Source organism: Embiotoca jacksoni, unplaced genomic scaffold (genome assembly GCF_022577435.1).
Source record: "Embiotoca jacksoni isolate LCO1_2020_lvr unplaced genomic scaffold, fEmbJac1.0.p SCAF_9, whole genome shotgun sequence".
Taxonomy (NCBI): domain Eukaryota; kingdom Metazoa; phylum Chordata; class Actinopteri; family Embiotocidae; genus Embiotoca; species Embiotoca jacksoni.
Window position 1 is genome coordinate 8403842 of NW_027185447.1, and position 17130 is coordinate 8420971.

The window sequence follows — 17130 nt, forward strand, 5'->3', positions numbered from 1 at the left end:
TAAGAATGTCACACCAGACAACAGATTTACAGAGAGATTTATCTGGTAGTGGTCATCAGCGCTGTTTTAACTCTTTTGGGAAGAGCTTGAATGTAAAAGACATTCAGTCGTATGTAAAAGTGCTGCACTATAGGTTTATATTACATATTTGGAAAAGTCCATTGTTGAGTTCTAGCTACAGTTATATGATTAATAAGAATGATCATACTTCTATCAACAAAAGACCTTCAGATAGCCATGGTCTCTTTTAGGCTTTTAGCCTACCGGTGTCTAGTCTGTATGTACTCTGCACTAGGGCATATGTCTGTGCTGTAATCACAACAACAATCTTTTACAGATTGCCCATAATTAGAAAAGCTCCTCTCCAAACCAGCTCCATGTTAAGAGCATGATTGCAGCCAAATTGAGCAGTAATTTGTACGATGTGGATGTTGGTGCTGTGTGAGGGGAGAAGTCTGATGGTTTAATGCCACTTTTATCAGGCCTGGTTAGCCTGTCTCACTCAAACTGAGCACATGGACCTTCGGATCAGACTAGGTAAAGAGCCTCTGCGTTGCATCATGGTGAAACAGACATCAAGCTTATTTAAAAAGAAGGATGGAGAAGGAAGAACCAGTATACAGGTTTTCAGTCCTCAATAACCCCAAGGGACCCATCATGGATGCTAATGGAATCACTTGCCCTACTATTATACAAAAAACCTAAAACATCACCTGGCTGTCTGTCTGTGAAGAACAGATGCACTCATTATTATTCCACAAAGCTTATCAAGGCCATGCTAGTGAGGGGTCCAATAAAGACCGTCCTGTAACTGTACCACAGACACAGCATTTATTCTCTGCTGTGATGTCTATACTTACTAATGTCTTCTAGAACCTGGAAAAGAGCCGTGTAACTTTATGATGACCTCTGATACAGTTAGATTGCCCCTTTTCACTGCAGCTTGCTGTAATGCATCTGTTAACATCTTGTGTTTGAGAAATTGTCAGATATGGAACTATTATGAATCTTTGCATAGTTCAACAGGAATTTTCATAATTTTTATGGGCACAGTAGCTTCTTCCAAACCGAACTTTTGTGATGTTTCAAGTGTTGTTGTTTTTTATTTGCAGTGATGCTTTCCAGATGTGAAACCAAAAAGGCCACAGTTTAATATTCAGAAACGATCAAAAATATTTTTGGTCCAACTTCAAATCAAATTAGTAACTGTGGCATAGCTAGAGATTTTATATAATCCTACAAAATCACAGCCTAAAAACTTGCCAATTTAAACAAAAGAAAAGACACTTACAGGACAAGAAAAATGTATCTGTATTATGTCAAATGAAACAGGCAATTATAGAATGCATATACCTCCATCAGAAGCTGTTTGCCATTACGTAATGAGAGGTTAAGTACTCGCTTATTAAGATATATCATTCAATGTAATTTAGTTTTAAGACAAACATTACATAATTTAAATTCTTTGAAAACTCCAAAGTCCTTTGTGAACGACTAGCATACAAAACTAGGAACTCTGAATCAGACGAGAAAGATTGGGCCGTTGATAGACTGGATCAACAAAGGTATGAGAGAATGTCTCTTTCACCCAACATAATTACTACTGCCAATCCAGTGATTTTGTAATTCCAAAATCCTGACACTTCACAAAGACTCTATAATTACATTAGGTTGCCCTTTCACACTTCAAAGGTCTATTAATTATTTTTTCCAAGGACCTGTCCTGAAATATATCTCATTTTTTTCTGAAAGCTACCTCATAAGAAGATGTGGAATTTTTCATGAAAACATGAAAAATATCCTCTTGAGATTACCACTTACTCCCCCTCTTTCTGCCCTCAAAAACATCCCAGAATAGAGCAATGATGTGGTGCTAAATACACAGTGGAAGCTTAAAGAATTTCAGATAGTGAGAGAGAACAGTTTCAAGTCCAAGAGGCAAATTTAAAAGGTGTAAAGGTCAAAACAATAACTTTCAACTGCAGTATGAAACTTCAAGAATAACAGATTTGCTTGGCACCTGAATGGATGCATTTCATAATAAAATGATTCTAAATGTAAATCTGCTCTAAGAGGACACTTTTTAAAGTATACTGTATTAATTAAAGAGTGGCAGGTCTACACTCACCCACAACGCTTGCCAAAGTTTTCTGTTTCACTCTGGCCAGCTGTGATAGTCCAAAGAGTCAATGAACTGTGGAGTTGGCTTAGACAGGTTTCTTGGCCAAAAATGTCTTCTTGACACGTTGAGGTATTTCTACAAATCAGAACCACTGACGCTTGCATACACGCCAAATAAACTTTATGGCTTACTTCACAATTCATGGCATGTTTGTCAAAATCAGTACAGTAGAGTATCATTCAAAACTTCTTGATACCAGTAATACAATTTTCTTTGGTACAAATCTTGAGTTTTCGTGCAGTTAAGAGGGGGAGAGTTTAACCCAAATTATGTTTCTGAGCTGCAATTTACCAACGTAGACACATCACATGCAAACGCACTCTAGACACCACAATTAACCAGTGCTCCTTAAATGCCTCACATGCTATTGGTAAATGCTAGCCAGCTGGCTGCGCACAAATATGCCTCCAGTCCACATTTACAGACAGGTATGTGGCCTAAAATTGTGTTTGAAAATAGTGAAATAAGGCATTCTAATCTAAGATTTCCCTAAATTGAAAAACTGGGTAGATTTTACCTACCTGGTTGAGTCGCCCAAGTAAAGCCTATGTATGGGAAACGTTGTATTGGCTCACTGATGCTGATAAAATTGACTCCTTTGTATAGAGCAAAAGTTATGCGATTTAAAAAGAAAATCTGTTGATGTGGATGAGCCTGGGCATGGATATTTAGTGCTGGATGACAAAGTATTTTTCAATGCTAAATGGTACTATAGCAATTCAGTCTGTGCCATAAAAGTATCAAAGTTCTATACTCAGCCCTTTGTGTCAATGTGTACAGGATCAGAGTGCACCACTGAGAAAACGTAGCAAAGACAAGCAGAGGCTCAAGCTCCTGAAAATAGTGCTGCTTTCAGGTTGTGACTCCCAGCCAGGTAGTACCATTGCTTTACAACTGGCTAGTGGGTAGCCACCAGCGGAAACATTGCTTAGCTAGTTAATAGAAACAACAGCTGCTTGAAAGTAACAGATAGTGCAGACTAGATGTACATGTGCTCTAATTTCCCACCAACTTCAACTAAATCACAGAGTTGCATACAAGGTTTACCTGGCTGTTTTTGTTGGAGACATAAAACTGCCTAAGTATTGATCCATTGAGCAACAACAAACGACTTCAAACTATTACAATTTTGCCAAATGGAAAGACAAGCCAAAAGAGAAATCTAATTTAATTTTCTGATTTATGACTGCTAAAGGTACCTAGAATACAGTAGCCACTAACACTCACTATGACATATTTTGTAAGATTTGTCCTTTTGTTTTCTACAGTCTCCAACTAGTATATTGTAATGGGACATACAGTACGCCCATGTCTTAATAAAACATACACTTTTGCTTTTACTTGGCAAGGCAGTGCAATTATGTCACAACCACATACAAATGGTGACTACATAAACTGGCCTGATCTGAGGGTTTGTCAATGAGAGCATCACACGCAAGACATTCTGGTTATGTACTCTAAGACCTGTAAAACAGCTTTTCTGTGAAGTAGAACATACAGTAGATTTCTCTTTCAAAGTAAGTAGCAAAGGAGAGGTTAAAGTAATACTTTTTAATCAACCATCAGCACAGATTGAACGTCCATATAGTTATTAGCAAGATATGTCTTTCATATTATATCAGATATTATTCATCATACATTATTAATCTATAGTAATTTGTTGTGAATAGAAAGAATTGATTCAACAAGCCAGATTTCAGAGAACCCACTCATTAAATGTTTAAGATGTTGCATAAAAAACTCAATTTTGTTTTACTAAAGCAGGTGTAATGGGTGTGAATCTTAAAAACCTCATATCAAGTACAACCACTCAAGCATTAAATGTAACGCTGCGCATGCAAACAGTCCACCAGTCCTTGACAAAGTATGGTCCAGTGTTTATCTCTTCAGTGAATCTTCCTCTTCAGAGTAAAGACTCTGCTGTCATGACTTGACAAGTTTAGCTCCTGTGGAAATATCACACACTCTAATGTCACACCACTGCAGCTGGGTAATAAATAAATAACGAAAATATTGTTGCTCTAACTTTGGTTTTTATAAGCTGACGGTTTGTAAAAGAATGACTTTCATGACCGTTCAACTATTTAATTTTCATAATCTACACCTGAATTTTACCTTTCAGATGTTTATGAATGCAGACTTACAACATAGCATCCATTTACAGACAAAAAGCTGAATCATATTAAAAAATATACTAATTTCGAGCCAAGTGACAGCTCCAAATCTGCTGACTTAAGAGAATTGATGAAATGCATTACCCAAATGGTGCCGTTGACAGTCACTGAAATCATGGCAAGTGTTAAGTTTAACGAGATGCAGTTGACTCCAGCACGACCATACTATAAGCTCTGATCAACTAGTCAACCCATATGCTGTCCACAGAAACTGCTGCTATGTTTTTCTCCATCGTACACAAAAGACGCATTAACTTTTAAACTGAGTCTCATTTAAACAGCAAGAGCACTGTGCTAAAAGTTGGTTGTCTATATACTCTTCCAAGAAGCATCACAAGTAGGGATACAAAAAGGACTTTAATTGGGAAAAAAAACTCCAGTTTGTTTGATTCACAACTTCAGCTGCCTGATTGTTTTAGATACACAACTGGCACACATTTGGGACTTAAGAGGAGGAGGGAGTGGCAAAATAGTACTTAAACAAACAAACAGACAAACATAAAATATTTCTGGAAGATGCTAAAATCCCTGCAGAGCACCAAAAGCATTGGGGCTTAAAGATTTACTGCAGTCCTCTTATCTTTCATTACTGACAAGTGTGAAAGAGAGGCAAACATACTCTACTTTCTGCATTTCTGTTCTGATCCCAGTCCAACTCTATTAAACATTTGTGTTTCAGAGGATGTGTCAGCTTCATTCTCAGAGCACTGCTCGCAATTGAAAAAAAAAAAAGAAAGCGGAAAACGGTCTCAGAAATTAAGTTCTTTAAGACCATCTTCCCCCTCTTCTGTTCTTAATAAAAGATCTATTTCTTTTTGTTGTTTTTTTTCTCATAAAGCTGTGCAACGTATGAAAGCCCTGGAATGAAAGCCAGTACAATAGCTTTATGAAACAAAGGCAGGAAGGAGATTGAGGGGAAAACAGGGGGAAAATGGCATCATCTCTAAACTTAATGAAACAGCATCCTTTCATTTTTTCTAGTAATTATAATAAAGATGGAAAAACATAATAAACGTCTCCCTGCCCCCACCTGCTAACAGTAATTATAATAGACTCAACAATAAATGGTAAAGCAGCACAGAGCTGCATCTTGGGAATTCTCAGGGGTCTGTGGATTAGCTTGAAAAGCCTGAATGATTAAAATACACTAATTAAAATTTTGTGTTCCTTGGTAACTCGTCTTCCAGGGCCCCTTGTGCTGGCAAAATGGGAATAAATGCGACAAAAGCAAATACTCTTTTGGACCTGAATAAATAAACAAGTCTAATCAACTTCGTGTTTTTACAGAGCGAGTTACATAAAAACTTCCTTGATGACCTTTCCTCACATTTGTACTTTGTATCCTCCAGGACAATAGCAAGAATATTTTGTTCTAATCAAGCAAGACTTGCCAGACATACCAGACAGGTTAGATGTCCTATTAAACTGCTTTTGATTAGGCAGTTCAGCCTCATTGTGACTTCTGATTGTTATTTAAAGAGTCTGTAATCAGTGGACACATGACTTTGTTCGCTGCTTTCTGTCTAAGAAAAATATTAAAGTTGCTAACTTTGTTGTAGCATTTTACAGTTTTGCTCTTCATGTTACCCACAAGAGACAGTTGGAATAATGCACAATATGTTCCACAATACTATTTTGGAGATGATGAAATACATGATATATTTTAGAGTTTCTACATAATGTGTGGTATTCATCATAGGTGTGATGGATAAGACAAGTGCAAGCTTGTTTTAAACTAAGGTGGAGTTAATCTATGGTTAAAAGATCAGACAGGGAGGGATCAAAGCACTGAAGATTTCAGTAACAATCAAATAGCTGCCAGGTAATCTACACAGGAACCAGTATTCCTCCTTTTGCACAGGGTAAAGAGTGCATCTGCTGGGCCTTTCCCCAAGGTCCCCCTCTACAGAGAGCATACACTGAATTGTCTCATTATGTGCTGTCTTTGCAAATAATGTCAAACTGTTGTTTGAAGTCAGTAGGGACAATATCACCATATGGAAAAGGAAAATTCACACTTTAGCTCCCTGTGCAACAAATAAGTAAAGAACCAGAGGGGGGAAAAAAACCACAAAAAAAACACAAGCAAACATGAATGTGTGGTCAACACATCCATTTCTGCTTGTGTTTTTTTTTTTGTGAGGCTACAGATTTCTTTTTAGGGTGCTAGTGGGCATCAAAGTAGTCAAAACTTATTTTTACTACTTTCGAAAAAATACACATACACATTAATGCAGTAGCGCCAGACTCTCTATAATAACAAGCAATGTTCTCTACATTTCTCCCTGCATATTACCACAGTAAAGAAGACGTCATGGTTTTGACTCTGGCACTCATGGCTCTGGCCGTTGTGAACCTTGTCTGGTCACTGGGACTTGGCCCCTTTCTGCCAGGGCGCCAAAATAGAGCTGTGCTTCAAAAACGCTGTAATCCCTACCGGTATTACCAAAGAGGCTAAAAAGATTCAAAAAGCCTGCTTACAAATTTAATTACCTTTGCAGTTAACCACAGCTTAGCAGCCAATGACCTGATATTTCCACTGAAGACTAGCTAAGGGGGGATGGATTGGAGACGGACGCGCCGAGTGGGCCACAGAGACTGCCAAGCGTGGCAATCCAGGGCGGCTCAGAGCCATCCGGTGGGCATACTCATTGCCAGCCAAAGCAACAACAGCACACATGTGGCCCTATCTTCTGCTGGAGTGCAAATTAGATACAGTTGATTAAAATATTGAGTCATTTCACAGTCACTGTTGGGGGAATAAAAGGAGTGCAAGTACTGAAAATGTGCTGTGGTGTGTGTGAGCATGTTTGTATGGATGAGACAGAAACTGAGAGAGAAGAAAGGGGGGCTGTGGGTGGGAGACAGACCGAGCTCTCTTAAATTTGAACAATGAACACATTTCTCATTTATATAGATTCCCTTTGACAAACATGCCCTTTCTCAAAGGACAACTTTGAAACACCTCTACTTGCAAAGAATCACTCAGTTCACTTCACAACAGTCTAACAAGTGTTGTGAAGAGCAGCATGCAGTGCTGTATACTTGTGTTCACGAGCAGCATGTTCCACAAGCACCATTTAACACCACTGTTCCCCCGTTTTACTCAAGTAAGATGAAAAAAAAAAAATCAAGTACTTTGTTCACCAAAAAAGTGAATATGACTTGTGGTATAAAAACTTCTGCCTTGCTGAAATATAACAAAAGAAAATTAACACTTTGGGGTTGCCCTGGTAACCTAATTGCATCACAACACGGCACACAGGAGCCAAAGTAACTGAATTTTGATGAAAAGGCGGTGATAATTTACAGCATTGAGAAATTAGTTGCCGTGGCGACGCGTTAATTACATCTCAAATTAACAATGCAAGTGTAGTGAAATTAAATATAAATCATATTTTCTGCATAAATTACAGGGGTTGATTAGTGCGGGCGCCAGGAGAGAGAGGTTGAGATTCCAAGGGCCTGTCACATCCCCCTCCTCCTCCCTCCCTCCGTCTCTCTCTCCATTTCTTTCTCTCTCTGTCTTTCCCTCCTCCTACTCCTCAATACCCCCCCCCCCCCCCTTATCCTGACTGGCTCCCTTAAAGACAGGGACTGGATTAGTAGAGCTGGCCTGGCATATTAGTGGATTTGCATGTTTGTGCGTTATCTGTCCGTAAACACTTTTGCACATTTTTGCCAGAACATGTGTTTTGTTGTTTTTCAAGCACATGTGCACATTTGGCATACTGTACATTTGTATATGTAAGTGTGAGCAACTGGAAGTGTGCGATGATTGTATGTGTAAGTGTCGGAGTGTGTTTGCTTGTGGTGTTCAAGGCCAATCCGGAGCTTTAAAGAAATTTTAAACTGTTTCATATGAGAAGAACTTTCACTAACTCTGATGCATCTCTGTTAAATGCTCTATTATGCATTTATAAGTGTCATGAAGAAGTCTATTTTCAGTCACACCTAATCTTATTAACACAATGCTCAGTGCACACTAAAGATCAGATTTTAATTATTGAAATCTAAGCCTTTCCGATTTCAAATATGCAAAAGGTGTAGTAAATGGCACATCTAGAGCTTCTATTTATCTGGAGTGTATTTTTCACATGCAACATGTCTGTGTGTATCAGAGTGTTGAACTGTTAATCTGAGGTTTTTGTAGGTCTAAGAAAGAGAGAAGAAGGGAAACAGCACAGCGGAGAGAGAAAGTGAGTCTCTCCTCCCCACGATTTCTCATGTGGCCCAACTTCCCTTTAAGCATCACAAACAAGCCTCAGGAGTGATGTCAAGGAGGGAGGGTGATGGTGGGGGTGCTGAGCTGAGAGAGAAAGCTGAGCGCAAACACAACAGCAACAGGAACCAACTTGAGCCATCTAAATTATTCATACACCAGATGGATACGTTTCCCCAGGATTTCACACTAAAACACGGCTATTCAGCTTCCCTGTGCGTTACACTGTCTATTCAACGGACGGCGCCAGGAATCAAGATAACTATCACTTTATCTAAATCGTTTCATGTCTGATTCATATCAACTTTGAAGAGTGGAAGCCCCTCGACACCGTGATCTCACGTTTGTTCTATTCCACAGGCACAATGAAGGGGGAACATGTTCTCTTTCCTCTATCTTCAAAGATGTAGGCACCGCTATGACCTTGTCTGAAGGATATTATACAAATCAGAGGGTCCTTAGAGACGCATGTCATGTATATCACTGACTACACCTCACCCGCTTGATGTGAGCGTGTAAGCGGCCCAAAGGTTCTTGGATTGAAAAAGAAAAACTGCCATATACAGTAAATCTACCGTGTTAATTTAAACCTCTGTGCCAGCGCTTCGATTCCTGAATTCACGGGGTCCTTTCAAGCATATTCAGTTTACTTGGAAAAGTCACAGAAATGTACTTCTATTTTTAATAATTTCATATAATTTTCCAATGTTACAGACAAGTACAATCAGAATTAAATAACACCCCCTTCAAATAGGAAAAGTATATTTCAAAAACAAACGCCCAAGAAAAAAAAAGTAGTTTAGAATATATAAAAGATCAAGTAATCCCTTCAAACGTTCAGCCTTTCAAATGTTCCAGTTAAATAAAATAATGAGTACAGATAGTCATTTGTTCATAGATATTTTTTTCGTAAAAAACTGATTCACTGAAGTCAAAAAATACAAATGTTTTGAAATTTTCATATGAAGTATTATATATTAAATGAGTAAAAAACAATTTTTTTTAATTTGTTTGACCACAATTTGCAACAACGACACTAACCATAATGAATGGGTGTTGATAGTTTAATGGCCGAGCTTTCCAGTGGATGGATTATCTTTTCGTACACTCCCATTAGAAAAAATCCTAACTTCTTTCACAATTCAATGACACTATATTGATAATAATTTAATGAAACTAACAGTGCCGAGTTGTAATGTATGAAATCAATCAACACAGCTATTTACAAGGAATGGGCTTTAAAGATTGGGCTTTGACATTTAACATACTGATTCAAAAACATACATATTATGTTTATAGCTATTAGTGGGCAGCAACCTAATCATAAATACCTGCCAACTAATCCACCACCGCAATAATTACTATGTGGTATGTGGCACGACACTCCCTACACCCGAAGTCAACAAATTCATTTTTTAACACAAACTGTCCTGCCTCATTTCAAAGAAAGTAACTTCCTGTGCTGGGACAAGGAGGTTGGGATGACCTCAGTCCCTGGGGTGCTCCTCTGCCGTAGTCATCCATTTGTGAACGAAGAAGACGACTTTTAAAAGGACAAGACATCATTAAGAGAATAAGTAGCCTTTCCTGCAGTCTTTTTGCAACCCCCACCCCGCGGAAGTAATTCCCGATGCCTTTATACAGAACTGAAAGTGCCATAGAGTGGGAGGGGCGGCGGTTTAATGGTCCAATAATGTCTCAGCCAAAGAATAGTTGTCCTCCTAAGATGGTACAAAAAAGTAACACACTGAGACTGACCAGTTTGGTGATTTAAGAGGCAGTTAAGGAGGAGTGATTAAAAAAAGGATGCAATGCAAGTACCTACATTGAGTAAAATACAGCTCAATGTATTTTATATAAGGTAATGCAACATTGCAGCCAGAGCGGATACTCTTATCCACGCAAATGATTGAATTCTATCAAAATACCACATGTCAACGTGTGACACTGAAAACCATGATGGTCAAATGACATTTATTTAAGTGGCATATCTTCTACTGTAGATAGAGATGGGAAAGAAGAGAAAAGGTCAACAAAAACAAGTCAGGAACCGCAGCATTGAGCTGTAAAGGATGCCTTTGTCATCTGTCCTCATTTGTCGTTCTCCTTCCTTCCCTTCTTGCTCCTCCTCTCACCTTTCGGGTTACTGTCACTCACAAAGTGCTAAAAGTCTGGCAAGCACAGCATGCTTCCCAGGCATCTCAGCATCCATCATCCTATGCTCATGCCACAGGCAGATGAGCTGTAGGCGTGGCACACCCAGCGCCACCCGACCCACATCAAAAATCTGCCACCATTTACCTTTCACAGGAAATTGGCGCCTATAGTCCTAAAATTTGGATCAATAAGCTGAATAAAATCTGTTTCATATGTGGTGGGGTTCTCCTAAATGTCACATAATCTACTGTATGAAAAAAGGCAAGACCTTCCCAACAAGTTTAAATAAACCCTGCAGGATAATGCTGGCTCTCCTGGGGGAACCAAAAGCTGATGGCTTTGAAACAGGAGGGAGGGTATTTTCAGCGGGGCTGCCCAGCATGAGAGATCCTGTATGTCTCACAGCTGAGCTTGTTTTATTGAAAGGTTGTTTGAAAGGCCCTGAACCCAAGACATCAGTGGTCATGTTTGTTTGGCTTAAAGAGGAGCAGCATTCAAAAGCTTCACTAAAAAAGAGCAGAGCAAGTAGTCAGAGTACTTAAAAGAAAGTGAGATGGGTTAGTGGCCATGGTAACTTGGAAATATATGCAGGGAAAATTTGTAAAAAATTAATAAAATGGTGTCAAAACAGCTTCAATTACAACCTGCTACAATGTGCAAGGCACAAGCCAAGCTTAACTGCACTGTGCAAATAAGTGCCAAAACCAGTGCTGTTATCAGGTAATGGAGTCAGAGGAAGAGAGAGGGCCTTTGTGAACTTGACACTCCCATTAAGGCCCTACTGGAAAGTGCAGTATTTGATCAGGAGATGGGAATTGAGCAAAAATGAACTGAAACTAGATCCCACATGACTTATTTTCCTGTTGGCTCTCAGCTTTAGGTGTCACTCAGACTTAATAAAGCTTTCAGATTTTCATTTTATCACAGAAAATAGACTGGGCAAAAATAAAATCAGTTGGTTTTGGCTTAATGGAGCAAAGTAATGGCGAGGTGAAACTGACACAACACATTTTGTCCATAGTAATACTATCAGAATGAAAGCATATTCACTTCTGGAGTTTTCCAGGAATCAATTCAAACTGAATATTGCCCTTTTTCTCAGACTTTATTTCATAACGGTTCCAACAAATACAGCACTTTGGCAATAGCCTGTCACCTCGGGTGATACCAACACAGCTATATCAGCCTATAGAGTTACTGTATTCTCTAGCCCACACTGAAGCTCGCGCACCAACCTATAACTCTTATTTTATTTCCGCACTTTATACATTAGAGGTACATTACACCCATCCTAGTAGATAGGATGAGTCCACTTTTACACCCAGGTGTTACATTGCAAGGTTAGGTCATTTGGATGGCCATGACCTTTGATGGCTCCATCTTCAGAGAAAATTATCTGGTGATCTCTGCATTGACATGCACACAGATGCCCTTGCGCTGTACATTCACACTAGGGTGATATGAGCAATTCACCTGGGAGACATTATGGAAATATTCATTTGAGAATTACGAATTGTAATTAGACGGTAAGGCCACATTTCCCTGTCTTAGGTATGGAGAGTTTAAAAAACAGTCCTTAGAAGAGCAAGATTTCCCTGTATCTTCCCGGAATTGTTCTTTTACGGCGCGTATGGCTGCTATGTTTATCATTCCAGTCTTCTTTGGAGAATGCGTTGCTTTTAAAGAAGTAATTAGACCAAGTAAAGTGGGAGGAAAAATCCAACACTGAGTCCCAAGTGTTCTGGTATGCGATTAATTATTCTGAGGAAGACAGATGTTAAATTGTGTATGCCCATCAGCGCTAAGACTTTCTGAAGATTTATCATTCATGTAAATCATGAATAAAATATTTCCTTGTTGTGAGAAAATGCTACATCTGTTTGGAGCATCATTTACTCCCGAGCAGGAAAATAAGCACACAAATCTGACCTATTAAAGCTTGTTTTGGAAACAGGGTGGACATGTGAGACTGATAAGTTGGGTGATTTGTATTTAATTGCATACAATGACTTTAAAGAGATTTTCTAACTGTTGTTAGCAAAGTATATATTGCTTTACTGTCACAACCAAAGTGTGCGCTTCCACTATAGAGTATCAACGTTGCTGCATAAAGTTAAATGTAACAGCACAACAATAAATTAATTCCCCCAGAAAGCAACTAAATTAAAAGTATCCAAGCTTTCGAAGAACACCTGGGCTTATATTTCCCCAAATGTATGAATAAATAAGTAAAAACAGTCAAGCGAGCGTGATAGTGTCATGGAGATCACGGACGAGGCAATGGTGGTGGCGGAGGTTGAGCCACAAGCCACCGGGACGAGTCTCCAATCGCCCCTGGCGACCATCACGTTGCCATGCTCCGGAACAGACAGGCCTGCTCGCACAACAGATGGAACTAATGATGCGAAACAAAAGAGATCATTTCACCGTGGTCCTCCAGGAAGCCACAAAGAGCGGCTTGGAAGTTTGAATGATGGGATCAGGGGACTTGCATGGGGTTAGATATGGATAGCCTTTTTTTTCCTGGAGGTGCTCCGATGAATAGGAAAAAAGGTCTTTGATGTTTCTTACAAAAAGCACCAAATTTAAAAGGCAAGGATAAAAAAAATAAGAGAAATGGAAATCAACCTTCGAGCTCTGCGGAGGATCCCCAATTCAGACGGGTTTTGTTTATGATTTTACGGACTGTGGGTTTCCTGAGAAATATCCAGTCACATATCCGACATCAGACCAAGGAGGAAAAATGTTGTGAAACTGCAGAACTGACATTTCAACTTTTGACAATAGCCGTGTGTTCATATCCAAACACGTTTAACAATTTTATCAAACAATTTTACAAATTATCAAATCAAACTTGGTCTGTTGGATATCTAAGCATTGCCGATTGATTAGCTAAGAAAACTGAATTTCAATGGTAACATTTAGGGAAAATGTATACAAGACTAGAATATTTCAACACTAAGGTGAGCAAGGTCTTTGTCTCTGTGCCAGCAAACGCTGTGGCCAAGGGCATTGTGTTTTTGTCCGATTGTCTGTCCTGTCAGTGCGATGCTCGTGAATGTGTATATCAGGAACATCTAGAGGGAATTTCTTCAACTTTGACAAAAACGTTCACCTGTTCCCAAATCATTAAGCCAAAAGTCAAGGTCATTGGGAGCTCACGTCATCCCATTCTTCTGAATATGAGATCTCAGGAAGGCATAGAGGGATTTTTTTCAAATCTGGTACAAACGTTCACTTGGACTCACTACATTTTGGTGCTAAAAGGTCAAAGGTCACTTTGTCCTTAAAAAACATGTTTGTGGCAATAGCTCAATCATTTTATGTGAACAAGGACACAAGTTCACAGAAATGTCTCATCGGACTACATTTTTCAGGGGTGATTATATGTTATAGCAAAAGGGTCAAAGGTCAGCTGCACTGTGGCATCAGATATGGATGTAAACTACAACTTGAACAGTGAGAGGGTAATTCTATTTTCTACACTGTGTTGGATAACAGTTGTAAACAAACTGCCATGTCCTGCACAGACAAAAACAAATCAAATTTGAGCTGAGGACATTTGCATTTCCTGAGGGACAGGATTAGATTTAGAGGTCATCTCTTACGAGCCGGTCCTCAGCAGGCACAAATGTAATGTTTCCATGTCAAGTACATTCCACAAAAGCCTGTGTGAGCCCAGTCTGTTTTCCAAGTCAGACAGTGAGAGAGAGGAAGCACTGCTCTCTAAATGCAGTATATGAACTGAGAGAAGCCAGACACCTTGGGATGGGATTTAACCAGGATGGAGCAGAGTAGAGCCCAATCCATGCCCATCCACACATGGAGGGGATCACTGGGAAAAGTTCAGCTCCGACACTGACATAAACAGCGGAGCAAGGCCTGTATTAGAGTCAGGTTAGCAAAGATAACACTATCAGCCTGATCCCCATGGGTACCAAATGCCGGGCCTTGCTGGCAAATAAAGCTACAGTGTCTTGACTCCTTGGCACATTAGCTCTGATTACAATGACCTTCATTATATCAGCTACCCTTATTACAACACGTAGAAGGCGTCTCTCCCCTGGGAAAAGCACAGTGGGGGAAAGAGTAAAGGAAAGCGGCGAGATTCACGAGTAAGGATTGAGCTGTGAAAACTAGAGCGGAGACCTGTACTGTAAAGTACAATTACCACCTGTGAAAGCACTCATAGTCATCACAATTGCTGACTAGTCACTTCAGTTGAAGAGAGTTTGGAAATGTATTATTATTATTATTATTATTATTATTGTTATTATTATTATTATTATTATTATTATTATTCAGACTCAAGTGTATTGTTTAAATTAAACAAGTTTCAGTACTCTACTGGGACCAATCAGAGGTACTTCAAATATGAGCCATAATTTGTAACTTTTCTATTTACTGTTAATTTGACCAATTGCAGATTGTTTCATGGAGATAATAATTAGTTATAATTAAATAAACCAAAGATCTCAAAGCTAAAAACTCCACACTGTGTGCACTGCAGCACTGAACAATCTAAAATATGAGCTCATTTTTTAAAACAGCATATCTACAAATAACCACAAATATTGTGATCGTTTTACAAATCTCATTTCTAAATAGCGTGTTTGACTATTCAAGGATTTACTTTTTCACATCCTATACACGCAGCCAAGTACTGTTTAATATGTAACAATGTTGTTAACCTCAATTTCCTGCCTAGTCTGCCCCTCCACAGGCTACATTGTTAGCTCGAGCAAGCTCTTGGCAAACATCACCGCTGTGGTGGTGACTCTCATTCAGTCTGACCACCCTGCAGACACGGGGATTCTCTAACACAGCCCTGCTCATCCCGCCTTCAGGCCCCTGCGGTGCATCTCACCCTCCCTCTTTGCTGGCAGGTGACTCCGAATAACAGATGTTGGCCTGAGAGAGCCGCTTCATCGCATTCACTTAGCGCTGCCAACACAACCCAACATGGGATGAGCTGAACTGTGGGGGTTCTGAGGACCATCCCTTCAGCCAGCAGGAGAGAACCATGTTTGTTTTTGTGCTGAGATACAGAGGGAAGGAGGAAGGGAGGCGGGCAAATCATCTTATTTTGGATTAGGAGCAAATCAAGAGATTTTAAGAATCACGATATACACCTCAATAGTTAAAAACATGAACACCTGTAGGAGGCACAGGATACCAATCAGTGAGTGGCACACACAGTATCACTCTCAGCCTCTAATCCACATATTTTTCAAAGTATAATTCCTTAGGAAGAATAGAGGATACAAAAGCGATATAGCCAAGAGTGCACTTAGCAGTAACAGAGTTGAAGCCATCTCGATCCCCTATGACAATATGCTTTAAAAAAGCAAATAAAATTGTAACTTAATTATAGATTTATAATGAGCCGCTGCACCACTGCCAAAAACAAGTCCCATACCAAGGCAAACAGGCACCTGCTGAATGCTCTCTGCTCATGGGTTTTCATAGCTTAATTAATCTATGCCTTGGGGTATCATGACTCGAGCGTGCCGCTTGCGTTCATGTTTGAGACAATTAAGTTGCTCCAAGAAACAGAGGTGCAACTTCAACATGGAGCAGAGACACCAATAACTGCACATTGCATGACATATTCTGTGTTTTGTGAGTGGAGTCAATTATCCAATAATTTGTTTCCCACGGAATAAAACAAACAAAAAAATTAATGACAAACGTGTGAAATGTTTTTTTTTGTAGAGTTCAATTACAAATTGCTAAGGTTGATGTCTCAGTGACATGAAACCAATCCAGCCCCAATTTGAAATGTATTGTTTTACAAATATGTGCAACAAAATACATCTATTTTTAAATTTACCATAAATATTAGTTTGCAAAGTGCCATGAGAACCAAGTTCAAGACTCACCTTCTTGTTGAACAATCTGTGCTGAAGTTGAACCGCTGAGGAGTTATCGCCTCTGCCCGATGCTCACACTACTGCCATCTGATTTCTGTAGATAAACATAAAACCGCTGCTTACCATCACATGCAGTTTCTTTGAAATGAGATTTAAGGCATTTGACCAGATCGCACCAAAGATGCCATTACTAATGTAACAGATAAAAATTTCAATGTAAAGGTACAAATCTTCAGAGCGGTCCCACAAAGTCACTCAAATCAAGGCCGAACGAGTGCACACATGGAACAATAATATGCACACTGAATTTAGTTTTTATGCCAAACAAAAAGGGCAACGCTTCTTGTACTATCTGTAACTGTATAGTGTTAAAGTGAACATAAAAATACAGCTTTTGATCTTGTGATGAATTTTTCACTGTAGTAGAGAAATCGCTCTGTGAAAACAGACTGATGTAAAAGGTGAAAGTAATAATCTCAGATAGTTTCATTGAGATATATGTCTGTGAAGTCACTATCTATT

General features: G+C 39.2%; 1 protein-coding gene across 1 annotated transcript in view; it reads right to left on the reverse strand.

The window, feature by feature from the left end:
• The window catches only part of casz1 (castor zinc finger 1), a 168347-nt gene that overhangs the window by 119815 nt on the left and 31402 nt on the right, over window positions 1-17130 (reverse strand). The window contains exon 3 of the mRNA XM_069140855.1: window positions 16618-16702. The gene's annotated coding sequence lies outside the window, so the exon portion shown is untranslated. The remainder of the gene's footprint in view (window positions 1-16617; window positions 16703-17130) is intronic.